Raw genomic sequence first — 15133 nt, forward strand, 5'->3', positions numbered from 1 at the left:
GCACAAGTTAGAAGGACCATGGGCACAAAGCTTATGGGATCAATTACCATGAGCTCCCTGTTAAACATTGCTTTTTTTCTCTGTTGTGAGAAGAATAAAGCAATAATTAAAATTAACTGAACAGCTTTTGCTCTATTGAGGCGTTAAATCTTTGTGTAAACACAATCACATTGAGCAAACATAGGTCTTTTCAGCTAGCTGTTTGAGACAGTGAAACCACTGAAGTTTTGAGGTCTCTGGGTCAAGGGCCTGTTTGGACACGGTTTGAAAGGTCACCTGCTCATTTGCGTGTCTTCTGTGCTGTGCTGCACAGAGGGCCATGAGCCAGTGTGATTCCTTGCCTGCTGCAGTGCAGGAGCTAGCTGGCTCTTGGCAGATAGCGGTCTGAGACAAGAGGGTAAGGAAATTGCATATCATGCAAGGCTGCAGTGGGGGTGCCGGCGAGTCCCTGGAGCCCAGACAGTGAGACAACTCGAAGGTGGAGAAAACAGCAGTTATAAAATATAAATGTGTTTATTATTACACTGGGCCCATGCTATATAATTTTACACACACTCATATTTGTGATTTACAGCTGCAGCTCCATACGGAGAAGAAGCTTACTAATTTACCCAAATTGATAGGGAAGCCTCTGAAGATTCCAAATTGGAAGGAGCAGTAACTGAGAAAAAATGGTCTCCTAAAACAACGAAAAGGAAAAACAGTGGCTGCTATGTCAGAGGCATCCTTTGTTCATTTATTTCGATAAGCAGAGCTTCGCTTTAATTATTCATAGTAATGCTTGCCCTGGAAGGAGCAGGTCTCCCATGTCTTGGCTTGGTGTTTAGTTCTCTGTGCTACTAACACTGACACCGCCTGCCCAGCTTTTCTTGAGATTTGTCATGCTTTTTACCTGTGAGAGGTGAGACAACTAAAGGTTGGAAGGTCCATGCACACCTGCCACTGCTTTCTGGGGAGTGGGTGTTGAGTGGGTTGGAGCAAGAAGAAAGGTAGAGAACGATGGAATGGTCCTTATCAGGCAGTGTGCTGGTGCTGCACCTATGTTATTGTCCTGAATCCTTCCAAGGTAGGTTGTGATTTTCCCATCTTAGGGAGGGGAAATGGAAGCCTAGAGATAATACCCAGTTAATAAAGGGCTGACCTGACTTTTTAAGTCCAGGTCTCACTCCAAGCCCTCTCTCCTGCAATATTCTTTTGTAATTTCCTAGGAATGAGAAGGGGCACAGGAGCACAGACCCCACCCTGTTTCCACTGCAGTCCATCCCATCTGTTGTGCTTTTAGCCCATTTCCTGGTTTTAGCTGCAATTACCATCATCATTTCCCACAGCTTTCCAAAGTGTTTTTTGTGTTGGCAGAATCTTGAGTTACTTGTCTGGGAGCTCTTCAGCGTGCACTGGTTGCAGAGTACCCAGGGGATCCATGATTCATGCCCCTCGTGGGGTAACTTCATGCAGATAGGCTGTTGCAACCCCAGGATAACTTGATGGGCCATTTCCACCTGGGTGCATAATTACTAGAAAGCAGAGGCTAAATGGCCACCCTCTCTTCATGGCAGAACCCTGGGAGGCATGCCTGATATACACCCTTTTGATTCCCCCTTATTCAATCAATTTCCATGTCTTGTTGGCACTACTTTCTGCTGTTTCGTACTTGTCTGCTTCTCTCCATCTCTGCTGCTAGGTGCAGTGCCATCCACGTCCCAGCCACTATCTTCTCTCTCCCAGGCTGTTGTAGAGCCTCCTAGAGGGTCTCCCATATCAGCTTATTTCCTTCTGCAGCCTATTCTCCATTTTGTAGCTAGAGTGATATTTTTAAAATTCATATCTGATTGTTATTATTCTGCTTAAAAGCTCACAGTGGCTGCCATTGTTCTTAGGATAAAGTCCAAATTCTTAAACATGGTCTATAAGAGCACTGCCCAGTAGAAATATATAACGTGAGCCATGTATATTTGTATATAAATTTTCTAGCAGCTTTATTTTTAAAGTAATTAGTTGTACCAATTAATTGATTATAATGCTGACTTTATTTAACTCAGTATATCCAAACTTATCATTTCAACGTGTAATCAATATAAACAATTACTAATGAGCTATTTCACATTCTTTTTTGTTTCTTGCCAAGTCTTTGAAATCTGGCCTGTATTTTACATGTAAAGCACATTTCAGCTCAGAGTGCTCACATTTCAAGTGCTCAGGAGCCTCGTGTGGCTGGAGGCCACCAGATGGGACAGTGCAAATCTTTAAGCCCCTGCAGTCTGGCCCCTGCCTGATTCTCCTGTCCCATTGTCTCTCTCCCTGTGGGACACACACTCCAGATCCTCCTCGCCAAGCTTCTGGACTGGGTGTGGGAGAAGACCTGACAAGGGTGGGGAAACATAGCCCTGCTGATAAGGAGCTTGAGGAAATTGCCCAACACTGAGCCATCTTCATTCTACTCTCCTGCCCCTGTGGGGCTTTTAGCCAGTCTAAGGGTTGAGTTAGGAATGAAGCCATTGCTTAGCTATTGGCCTTGGGGCGGTTGAGGGGTTTCCATTTTTGGTCTATCTAGGACTGTGTCAGGCTAACCAGATATTTTTTGAGAAAGTAAAGGGAATTAAATGGAAAAACACTGGTAAAGTTGGTATGTGGTATTCTCTTCTGAGGATAATTGGCTGCCTGTCCCACACAGAGGTCCTGTGATGAGTAGTCCTGTGGAATAAGGTAAAGGTGAGACCATGGGACCTGGGAGAGGGTGAGCAAGTTGTAATTCACACCCCAGCTTCTCATCCCAAGTCAGTTACCTTCCATCATTTATTGATTTTTTTTAAAGTTAGAACAACTATTACATGGGTACATTTAAGTATTTTTGGCATTCTTTCCAGTTGAAATATTTGTTTTATCAAAATATTTTGGAAGGGAATGTAAACATTTATTCTATTCTAATTGTTGGTATTTCAGTAAGAGTCAGAGTCAGGTTGTGGTTAAGCACATAGACCTTGAAGGTGAGACTGCCTGGGTTTAAATTTTGACTGTACCACTTATAAGCCGGTAAACTTGGTGAGTTGCTTAATTTCTCTGACCTCAGTTTCCTCATCTATAAAAAGGGGGGCAGATAATAGTATGCGTCTTACGGAGCTTTGCGAATAGAGATAAAGCCCTTAGTTTCCTATAGTGCCCAGCACACAGTGAGTGCTCAATAAATATTAGCCAGTAGCCCATTCCCCAGGATTTGTAGAACACTAATATCAATGGAGGATGAGCAGAACTGGGCCATAAGTCTTGGCTTAGGATGATCTCTCAAGGTGGTTTCTCTGGAAAGATAGATTTATTATATGGTTAGTTTGTGCATAAGGTTTTGAGTCTCTCTCCCACCTTAGTTTTCTACTGTAAGTATTATCTGTGTGAGGAAGGAAATACAGACATCCCTTCAGGATTTGAGTCAACCAGCCATATATTCAATAGAAAAAGCCAAATGTATTTCAGTGGATGACATAAGAGGCATGGTGACATACATACCATATTTCAGTGTGCACAAGCTTTGGGCTATTTTTCTATATGTTGAGTGGGATTGTACTATTTGGTCTAAACCCTTTGGCTTTCTAATCAATGACACAGTGTCAGTTGAGGCCCTATGGCTCGGGGTATTTCATTAAATGTAAGGCCAGCCCCAGGGTTTGGTCTGTTCCTGACACCTTAACACTGATCTCTAACCATCTCAGCTGAAACAGGTGATTATAGGCCCTCTCTTCACCAGGAAGGTATATCTGAGTGCTGCGTGTAGAGCCACCTTGCAAAAAGAAGGATTTTTGTTTGGAATATTTTAATAATCTACTTGCCTATGTAGCACTTCACAGTGTACAAGGCAGTTACACAGACATCTCTCTTCATACTTCACTACAGTCCTGTGAAGCCAGAGTCAAAGAAGGGGCTAGCCCCATTTTGCAGAGAAGGAAAGGAAGACTCAAAAAGTATATAACTTTTCTAAGATCACATAGTAATAGGTAAGAGCTAGAACTAAAGCCCAGGTCTCCTGATGGTGAGTCATGTGTGTGTGTGTGTGTGTGTTCTAAGCTGTACTGGCACACAAGACACCATTTTCAGAGGCACTGGCAACCTTTCTGAATAAAAGAGGTGAGATTGAGACATGAAATAATATTTGACTGCAAGTTTTGGCCATTTAAGCATGTATCATTTTCATTCATCAGTTTCTTTTACCCTTTGAATTAATAAGAACATAAATGAAACTATTTCTGAAAGAGACCCAGGCTAGCAAAGGCTTAAGGAAGATGTCAGATTTTTTTCTCTTTCACATATAAGTCCAGAATCACAGGCAGCTGTGCTCTGAGAAGTCGTTCAGAAGCCCAGACTCCTTCCATTCTGTTGCTCCCCCACCCCTAGGGCTTCCATCCTGAAGGAATTGCCCAAGTCCACACAACTCAAGATGGCTTCCTCAGGCTTGCTTTCCAGGAACATAGTTTTCACGCAGCTATTTTGAAAGTGGGAAGGGGAGAGGATGTCCCAACCTTTAGTACAGCTTGAAATTGCACTTGTCACTTCCACTCACATCTCATCAGCCAGACTTAGTCATATGTCAACACATAACTGCAGAGGAGCTGCGAAATAGTCTTTGTTCTGGGTGGCAAGGAGCCCAACTAAAATTTGGGGATTCTCTTATAATAGAAGACAGGAGAATGACTATAGAAGGTCAACTGGCAGTTGCACTTAGTCTTAAGATTAGTTTCTTTTTAGCCTGTTTGCAGACATTTTATGAAACACTTGAGTTCTCAAGTTCTAATGTACAACATGGCAAGGGAAAAATCCTTATACCTTCTAGTTTGTGGCATATTGCAAAATCGAAATAGCAGCATGAAAACTAGATTCCTGTGAATGCCAGAAGTTCTGAATGATAACTTAATTTACATTTTGTATCATATGAGAATAGTGCATTATGAAATAATATGAAGTGACTGGGAAATTAATAACTTGAGAGAGAAGCCTATAGGGCCAAATTAACCATTTCTTGTACTTACTCCTCCCTCCAAAGTGTAAAGTCACATTGCATTGACACTTTCATCCTAGGATAAAAACTTAGTAGGAGAATGAAGAGAAAGTATTTTGTAGCTGTGGGTTTAGCACAGATAAAATTAAGGCTGTTGAGGTTAGAGGAATACAGGCTGACAGATTGTGTGGGGGTGCTTCTGCATATGTGGGTGTCAATATGTTTGTGCTGAATTGTTTGCAGATTTGGGGGGAGGGGAATGCTGTGTGTGTGTGTGTGTGTGTGTGTGTGTGAGAATATAGATTCTCTGAGTAGTTTCAATCACTGGTTTCTTCCTAACCCTATTACATAGCAGCAGGTGTAGTCTACAGTGCTTAGAGGAAGCTTGAAGAAAGATTTGGTAATATATACATATGTTCGTTCCATCAAGTTAATGAACACATGTGTCCAGTGTTCTAAGTCTTGGCAATACTAAGGTAAATAAACCTGGCCTCTGCCCTTGAAGGAACTGTTTGGTTGTGTGAGGCTACAGCCTGTAAACAAATTACTCAAGCAACAAGAAGACTCTTCTGCAGGAAGTTACAGGAGCGGCGGGGAGGAGCACCTGACTCCTCCAGAGTTGGTCTGGATTCACTTCCCAGAGAATATGCTTTTTAAGGTACTAGTGCCAGACATTGGGCTAGGCTCTGCAGATACAAACATGCAGAGACAAGCTCTGACCTCATAGCATTCAGTCTTCCTCAGGGTGTAGCTTATCATCAAAGCCCCTCAGAGTCTGGCTCTTACCAGCCTCCCATCCATTCCTGAAATTCCTCCTTGTATCCTTCACCTCAGTTATGATAGACCGCTGCCTGTTATCTCTGGGCCTTTGCACATGCTGTTCCTTCTCCCTGAAATATCTGCGGTCTTTGTCCCTGGCATCCTTTAAGTTTCAGTGAGGCTTATCTTCCCTGGGATTTTTACACACCTTTTTAAGGTGGTGATCCCAGCTATGAGAAGGTAACCTAAATGAGGCAAGCTGTTGTTCTTTAGTTGTTTTAAGAATTTTAAAAAATATAGAGTAAATATTTGTATGCTCTTTAGAATGAGTGGTGCTTTGTGCAAACGGACCTGTAATGGTCCTACAGAATCTCCGGGATTCCCTCTTCCATATGCATTTACCAAACTCATCAGGCCTTATGTTGTTCATATGTATGTGTGAGGCTTCCCCACCTGGGAACTCCTGTAATGCAGAGACCCTTTCTTTTTAGCTTTCATCTCCAGCAGCATCATTGCTTGGCAATATTTGAACCAACAATTAATGTAGGTTGAGTCCAACTTATTACACTATATTTTCACCAACAGTGAATTAGACCAGAAGTGTAAATACTTAACTTTGCCCACTCACCCACAGACAGAGAGGAGGTATTTCAGAGGTAATGCGTGTTAGGGCTTATGGAATTGGAAGGCAAGGTAGTAACGAAGCTTTTTGTACTGTTGATTTTTGATTGATCACCAATCTGTTGAATTAGCAAATGTCATGTTGCATGCATATATGTTGTGTTCCTGAACCTGTGCTAGACATTGTGGGTGATGACAGAGAGGCAGGAGAGGAGGCATTTGGTGCTGTGCCTGGACACATATTGGGTAGTTGCTAATATTTGTTGAATTGGAAGCGTAAGATGTCCCAGTTTTAAAAGCACTTTCCATGTCATGTGAGTGGGAAAAAGCTGGGCCAAGCGATCAAAGCATAAATAGTTAAGTATCTACAGGAAACAGTGAATAAGTCACAGAGTGAAAACTCAAACAAGGCTGTATTTTCTGAGCAGGAGAAATACTTCTAGCATGGTGACATGTGGAAGATGGACACATTCTGAGTAGAGAACATCCTATGAAGTGGGAAAGGCAGGAGGGCTGCCTAGAGGTGCCAGAGAGTGAGGGGTTTATTTAAGAATCCGTGGGTAGATAAGGGTAGAAAAATAAATGAGAGGCTTCTTTGGGAATCTCCTCTGAGTACAGAGGCAGTGATATGTGAAAGGCATCTGCCTTAGGTTAGTCTTTGTCAAAATAAGACATTGAAATTTTTCTTTGGGATTCTCTTTTCATAGACCTCATACTTGGGTAAGGTACATATTTGGGTTGCTTTAACTAATGAGGAAATTTAGTCTCCGAAAAAAAAAAGATTATCCTGGAAGAGAGTTATGTAGATGAATTGATGTTTTAAAGCTTGACGGATTTCATATCTGCCTCTAAAAATCTCTAGAGAATTGGATCCGTATCTATTCAACTCATATAGTAACTGGACCAGGGGAGGGGCCATCTCTCTATTACCTATATATAGATTATTCAATTTGGGCTTCTTGAGGTTTGATAAAGTTACCTTTTTTTGCTTTTTAATTTCAGGGCACATTGCTATGTAAAATACTGGTATTCTTAAGCCAGTACTTCACTGTTTGCATTTGTATGTCAGGGAAAACACTATTAGCTTTAGCTTAATCAGAACAAATTCAAGATGCTGGAGCCAATCATTTGATAACTTCTGAGGTGGTTTTTGGATTATCCACGTTCATGGATTTTCTATACCATTGATCCATCTCTTCATATATATCAGATATGTGGCAGAAAGTTAATTTTATATTCTAATAGTAAATGATTCAGGCTTAAATGAGTCTAATGCTTAACAGAAAGAAAAAATTCTAGGACAGTAAATTAGGCATAGTCAACTAATGTGATGAGAGCCTGCCGACTACCACTGGCCTTGGATCTGATGAAATGTAATGTTTTAGCTCCCCTTCTCCCCCTCCCCGTACAGGACCTCCATGCTGCTCCCTTTTCCATGACTCCCAGGTTCCCAATCCTCGCACACTGCCATCAGGCGCCCCTAAGTCCTTCCCAGGAGGCGTCAGGTGGGCCTACCTTCCCTCAAAGCTGGGCACTCCACACTTAATACTTTTTTTACTACCACCCTCTATGCAATAAGAATACATCCCTTGCTATACCCACTTGGAGTTGTCCACCTGAGTTGCCAACCTCTGGAATCAGTTGGTTCTTTGGGGGAAGTGTTCCTTTTCTGTGTTACTTCTGAAGAGTGCACTTCTGCATTAGAGACATCATCGCTTTCAGAGTGGCTCTGTACACATTAGAACCAACAGTTAATGTAGGTTGAATCCACCTTGTCACCCTGAAGAGGCTGTATTTTCACCATCAGTGAATTAGACCAGAAGTCTTAAGTATTTGACTTTGCTTGCCCACCCGTAGACAGAGATGAGGTATTTTGGAGATAATTCATGTCAGGGTTTATGGATCTGGAAGGCAAGCTTATAACAAAGCGTTTTGGGGAAAAGTTTAGGAAGCATGAGCCCCTTTTGAGGTGATGCTGGGATTTCCACATAGAAAATATATTTTAGACCCGTTCTGTCCAGAATAGAAATATATGTGAGCTAAATAAATTTTCTAATAAGCACATTTTTTTTTAAAAGTGAAAAGAGGTAGGGATAATAAATTTTAATAGTGTATTTTACCTAAACCAGTCTATCTCAAATATGATCATTTCAACATAAAATCAGTATGAAAAAGTTATTAATGAGATATATTTTACATTCTTTTCTTATCTAAGTCTTTGAACTCCAGTGTGTATTATATACTTACTCATTATATAATTTGGATATATATCCCTTATATAATTATATACTTATATCTAAATCCATATGCTAAGTTTTCAGTGGTTAAAGTTAAATGTAGTCCTGCCAAAACAAAAGTATAAAATATTCTTCATGCTGCCTCAGTTTTTAAATTTTAGTTAAAATTCTATTAGAAGTTCAGTTCTTCAGTCACCTTAACCACATTTCATGGCCATATGTGGCTAGGGAAGCCTGTATCCCTACTACTGCAGTCATCAGTAGTTGGGGCATTATGTCAAGATCCTCTCTCCCTCTCTCCATGTTCTGAAATAGGAGCTGTACCTCATTGAAGATACAGTTTAAATGTTAGAGTATGGATTTTTACATACCTTTTTAAGGTGGTGATCCCAGCTATGAGAAGGTAACGTAAACGAGGCCAGCTGTTGTTCTTTACTTGTTTTAAGAATTTAAAAAAAAATAGAGTAAATATTTGTATGCTCTTTAGAATGAGTGGTACTTTGTGCAAATTCAACAATTCAGGTCCTAGCACCTAGAGGGCCTTTGGGTGAGTAAGTAATGGATGAATGAAAAAATGAATGTGGAACATAAGTGAGTATGCATTTTACTTTAGGTAGTTAAAAATGCTTTTGAAATTCTGGAAAATAAAGCTTTTGTCTCGTTTTCCGACAATCACCTAATCTAAAAGCCTTGAAAGAGAAATAAGATTCAGCCACAATCTATGAAGAATGCTGAGCCAGTTTTCCAAAGCAGAGTCAATAACTTGGGGTATTTTTCAGTTGCAACACATACACCTTGAGAAGGGAGTGCCAAACTATGGAGTGATGTTTTCTGCTTACTCTTCTTCCAGAGTTGAGAAATCTTAGTGACATTTTCTCTCTCAACGTCCTTATTCCCCAGGTGGCTTAAATTATCTAGTGCTGCTGAGTATGATGTGAAAGCAATTGATGGGTCTTGGCTGATGTCCTCTAGATGTAAGGGGTGGCAACATAAGCCTGTTACAAAGTATTCTTTCCATTTTTTTTTTCCATCACCTGATCTTTAAAATTTCAAGTTTCTAATCCAAATCCTAAAGAGACTAGGACCTCAGCATGGCCAGATAACAGAAATCTAGTAACCACATTTTAAAAAACTGAAAAGAAATAGGTAAAACTAGTTTTAACAGAGATCTGGGCATGTCAAAGTCCTAGTCTCCTTAGCTAGGAATTGGATTAGGAACTGGAAATTGAACATGTCAGGAAATGAATGCAGAAAATTTGCATTTGCAATGTTTATTTTCAAGGGACTTTTAAACCTGGAATGCAAGGTTCTGACATGTTGCTATTTCATGCTGCAATCTGTACATTAAAGGCAAATTTACAGTGCAGTGCCTCTGACATAGGACTTGTGCCTTCCTGACGCACCTTCAGTGAGAACCTTTACAAGTGAGCTCTATAAAATGACGCACTTGGTTCCCCAGAGGGGGTGTTGCTCAGGAGACCGGGGTCCCAGGCGTGAGATGGAGATTACCAGAAGATTACATTTTTAGGCTTGGGCAAATGGGAAGAAGTGGAAGTAATCTTTGATGGTGAAGGGATACCTAATCTGTTGTAGAGTTCCACATTTTAGTCCCTGTCACAGAAGAGTGACCAGCAAACGACTATTTTCTACCCTTAAACCAATTCAGTACATAAAAAGGGACAGAAATCACACAGGCTGTCCTGCCTCTCTGTGTGTACTTGGGTCTTTGTTGTGAATCAGGATGCTTTTATGCATTTAATGTGTATCACAGGATTGAGCCAGGCTCTGCTTTAGTGCGGTTGGTATCACAGGGAACAAAGCAGATGCCTGCACAAAGCTTTTGCTCTAGTAGAAGAAGCAGATAGTCTTACAAACAACATGCAATCTGATTAAGTGCTGCAGAGAAGGTGATAGACCCTGCTCTTGACAGATGGTGAGGTAGGTCTCTCTGAGGTGGAGACATTTGAGCAGTGACCTGAAAGAGGTGAGGGAACCAAGAGTGTTTCAGGCAGCAGAAGTAGTAAGTGCAAAGGCCCTGAGGTCTTTTTGCATGAAATCTGCTCCAGTTCCAACTGAACTGCCTCTTTCTTTTCTTTTTCCCCCCTTCCCTCTGTTCCCTTTCCTTCTTTCCCTCCCTCCCTCCCAACAGCATGTGAGACTGCATGGTGATTGGGAGTTGGGGGTGGAGGTAGGAGATTAAGTTTGAAAAATGCCAGATCGTGTAGACTCTATACTACAGGGCCTAATGAGCTTTTGACTTTTATTCTGAGAGTCATAGGAAACCATTGCTGCATTTACAATTTAATCCCTTCTTAATCTTTTTGGGGTCATGGACTTCTTTGGCAGTCTGGTGAAGCCTGTAGAATACTTTTCAGAATAATGTTTAAATGAATAAAATAAAATCCAGGGGTTGTCAGAGAAACCAATTATATGGAAATATAAAGCTTGAAGTCCTCTGTAAGGGACACACATGCTCTGATTTATATTTTCAAAGGATTGCTCCGACTGCTGGAGGGAGAATAGTCTGTGGGGGTCAAGAACAGAAGCACTGAGACCAGTGAGCGTAGAGTCAAGCTATTTTCCTTTCTCCTGTGGGGCAGTGGTCTCCAAAGTAGGGCTGTGCAACAGTCTTTTTTGAGTGCAGAGAGAAACTTTACCACCTATATTTATATTAAATTTACCCTCATCCTTTGAAATTTCTATATTGAGGTGCATTTTATAATATCATAACATATTAGGACATTGACACATTTATATAGTTCATGAGTAAATCTGCATTTATTGAAGGTGCATGGTCAAAGGTATTCAGGTGGTTTTTTGACCAAATTTGATGATCATGATGTAAGGAAAGTTATTCTGTAAGAAACTAAAAAAATGCCACACTGGCTTAGACCACATTCCATTTCAGAGGCCATTTGGTGGGAGAGTATGAATTGTTGCCATGATTCAACCTTGCTAAATGTCATTCCTGTTTCTCAAGCATCCTTAACTGTCTTCAGAGCCCTAGTATGGCTGCAAATCTGTTGAGACTTGGTTATATCTGCTGTCACCTGTGAAAGGAACAAGTTTCCTGGGTTTGATTTCCAGAGAGTTCCTGATATTCCCCCTAAAATTCAGGGTGTTCCAAAGGGTGTCCTTTCTACTTGAGCCACTGTGAAGTGTGCAGCCACCGCCACGGTCCCTCGCCCACCCTGTTGGTAGTGCGCTGCCTTCACTCACGCACCCCTTCCAGACTTGAGTCCTAGTGTGTTAAGCCTCGCTCCCATCTACCTGTATCTTATAGACCTCTTGCACTTTTTTGTTCATTCTTGGGGTGAGTGAACTGAATGGCAGGCATAATTGCAGGTGCCATAACATTGATAGTATTGTGCAGGGCTATGACATGTTCTGTTTTATACCCAGGAATAGTATCTGGAATGGAGCAAGGAAAGAAAAGGGGGTGAAAGGGAGGGCAGAGTGAGGGAAATGAGCTGATTTTGCATGAAATCTGCTCCAGTTCCAACTGATCTGCCTCTTTCCTTTCTTTTTTCCTCCTTTCCCTCTGTTCCCTTTCCTTCCTTCCCTCCCTCCCTTCCTCTCTTTCTCCTTTCTCTCTTCCTTTCTTTCTTTTAGAAAGAAAGCTTTTCTTTTGTTTTAAAAAGAAAGTTACTCTTTTATAAAGAAAAAACCCAAGCCTTTTATAAAGTGAGCAGAAATCTTCAAATAGGTTGTTAGGATGAAAACTAATGTACTGTGGATAGCGGTGGTTCCTCCCCCAGGATGAAGCAGTGGGTGCTAAGTTCTGGGGACATGTAGTCTTGGCCATGCAAAGACTGATAGGAGACTTGCACTAACCTGTCTTGCAAGATATTGGTTTATAGAAATGGGCAAGGAACCCAGAAATGAGGCCAGCCTGACCCCACTGTTTCTGAGCCCTAAATAGGAGGTCTTGCTCCAACTGTTTTATAATTTTTTCTGTTTCTCTGGTGAACTCTACCTGTTTCAGGCATTGCTCCTTCATTTGGCTAAGTTCTTTCTTGGTTATTTTAAATTTCTTATTAGTATTTGTAGAAATGGCAACTTATAGGTAAGTTAATCAGAACCCTGGAAAAACAGCTTGATAAATCATAATATAACTTGGCTAAACAGTCAGAGCCCATATATTGTTCTGTATAGCACCTAGTCACAAGCTGGTGATGTGAGATGTCACAATTCAGAGCCAAGTCAAGACATCTGTAGTTTCTATTTAGTGGCAAAGGGACACTGAAATCACTACTGGATAGGACAGTTGGTTGGCCAGAATTAACTAAGAATCTACATTATTTTCTGGGCAATAACTGAATCTTTGATATTATTAGTCAAATATAAAACAAAACAAAACTATTCACCACGGTGAAAAAATTCACCAAGGAGAGAAACGAACTGTTTGAAGTTTTTAAAAAAGCACCCAAAGACATCCACTTTAGTCTCCATTTTCCGTCTGTCTTTCCTGTGTCCTTCAGAATGTGGTTGCCCGTGATGGTCGGGTCGATTCTATTGTGGGATTGATTTTGGGTGTCCCTTCTTGTTGCTGTAGATTGGCTTGGGCATTTCCATAGCCTCTCTGCCTTTGAGGTACATTTGCTCCCCAGGGCTTCAGAACCCTCCAGTTCTACATGCATTTGAAGGCCTTGGGGGTGGAGGGTATTTGAATATCTGAAATCTTTGGTGCCGCATGTTCCTCATCATGTTTGCTTGTTTGTGCTGGATATTCTTGAAGTAGCAGCCTTGGGATAATCGGATAATCACTAACTTCGAGTAAATGATGCCAACGCTGCTCTCTGAGAGGGTGCATCTCTGCAACTGGAGTCTCATTTCCCCCTCAGCGTCCCACTCATTCAGAGCAGACTAAAGAACCCTCAGACTTTCTGGCCCATAATCCACCAATATACTGAGAAAATTTTTGAAATGTAAAAAGACTCCCTGTTTTCCAGTATTTAGGTTGTCCCAGTATTTAGGTTAGGCCTCATTTCTGGGTTCCTTGCCCATTTCTATAAACCAATATCTTGCAAGACAGGTTAGTGCAAGTCTCCTATCAGTCTTTGCATGGCCAAGACTACATGTCCCCAGATCTTAGCACCCACTGCTTCATCCTGGGGGAGGAACCACCGCTATCCACAGTACCTTAGGTAGTACCTTAGGTAACCCCGAGGTCCGGGCAGGTTAGTGCAAGTCTCCTATGAGTCCTTGCATGGCCAAGATTACATGTCCCCAGATCTCAGCACCCACTGCTTCATCCTGGGGGAGGGACCACCACTATGCACAGTGCATTAGTTTTCATCCTCCAACAGCCTAAAGACTTCTGCTCCTTTTAGGAGGCCTGCCCTATACTCTGAATGTTTTTATTGACAGTTAGACCTGTCTCCTCAGCAGCCTCTGAAGATGCAGGTGAAGGTAAGAGGAAAGGGAGTTCAAATTAACTGAATATTTATCTTCCAGGCCCCAGAATCGTGTGCCATGCATGACAGCTTCTTTACACCTCACAGTAAACATGGGAGGCTTACCCCCATTTGATAGACAAGAACACTGAGGCCAGGAGTCTGTAGTGAACCCAGAAAGGTGCCGGGTGTGCTAACTGCAAAGTTGATTTGCGGCCTCCACTCTGCTACCTTCTCTTCAGCAGGCACAATTTTCAAAAATTCTGGCTTTAAGGATCCAGAGGGTGAATTTATAACAACACTCAGTGATTCTTTCTTTTTTTTGGTTTCCAAAACTGAATGAGTTTCCTCCTGTGCTTCCGGCCCTCCTTTATGTCCTCTCGGTCCCCTTTAAAAGAAGCGCCTTGTTTCTCATTCCTCTTCTCTGTGGGTCTGAGAGCAGTGGCTCACTAGGGCACCAATTTAATGAAATAAAATTTTCAATCATGTTTGGTTCGATTCTAGGTGATACAAATAAAGAATTGTGAACTCTTTGTAGTCAGGCTTAAAGGGAAGGAAAAAGGTGGAAAGAAGAAAGTGGTTCAACTATAGTACCTGGGCAATGTCTCCTTAAGTGCTGCCCCGTGAAGGTTTTGCTACTAAAAATGGAGAAATAATGGGACAACCACAGCTCTTTGGCACTGTGGATCCTAAGGTTTGGGGTTTGGTAGTTTATAATAATTACCAGTTATGTGAATCTGATGTATGCCAGACACTGTTGTAATTAATACGTAATATTAATTTATCCTCTCTGAACACTTTGAGGTGCATACTAGCTCTAGAAAAACAGAGGCACAGAGAGGTTTGTTAGCTGGCCCAAGGTTGGACAGTCAGGGGCATAACCAAAAGCCGAACCCAGGAAAGTTGGCTTCAAGAACTCATGACCGTGGTGCTAAACCTGCCTCTCAGTTACTAGGGCTCAGTAACTCATGGGGTTTTTAAGATTAATTTTTTTCTTAGTCAGAACCAGCTCACCGTATAGTTGGAGGGTAAATATTTGTCATGTTCAGTGACAGATGTTGATGGGTTAAAATTAAAAAAGGGCCAAGGAAAAGTCATGTACTTTCTCTTATGTCTCCCTCCATCTATATCTGGTGCAC

At 41.5% G+C, this 15133-nt stretch overlaps 1 protein-coding gene across 1 annotated transcript in view; it reads left to right on the forward strand.

The window, feature by feature from the left end:
• KLF7 (KLF transcription factor 7) overlaps positions 1-15133 on the forward strand; it is an 85551-nt gene that overhangs the window by 55997 nt on the left and 14421 nt on the right. The gene's annotated exons all lie outside the window — the stretch shown is intronic.

This window comes from Manis pentadactyla, chromosome 6 (assembly GCF_030020395.1).
Source record: "Manis pentadactyla isolate mManPen7 chromosome 6, mManPen7.hap1, whole genome shotgun sequence".
Lineage (NCBI taxonomy): Eukaryota > Metazoa > Chordata > Mammalia > Pholidota > Manidae > Manis > Manis pentadactyla.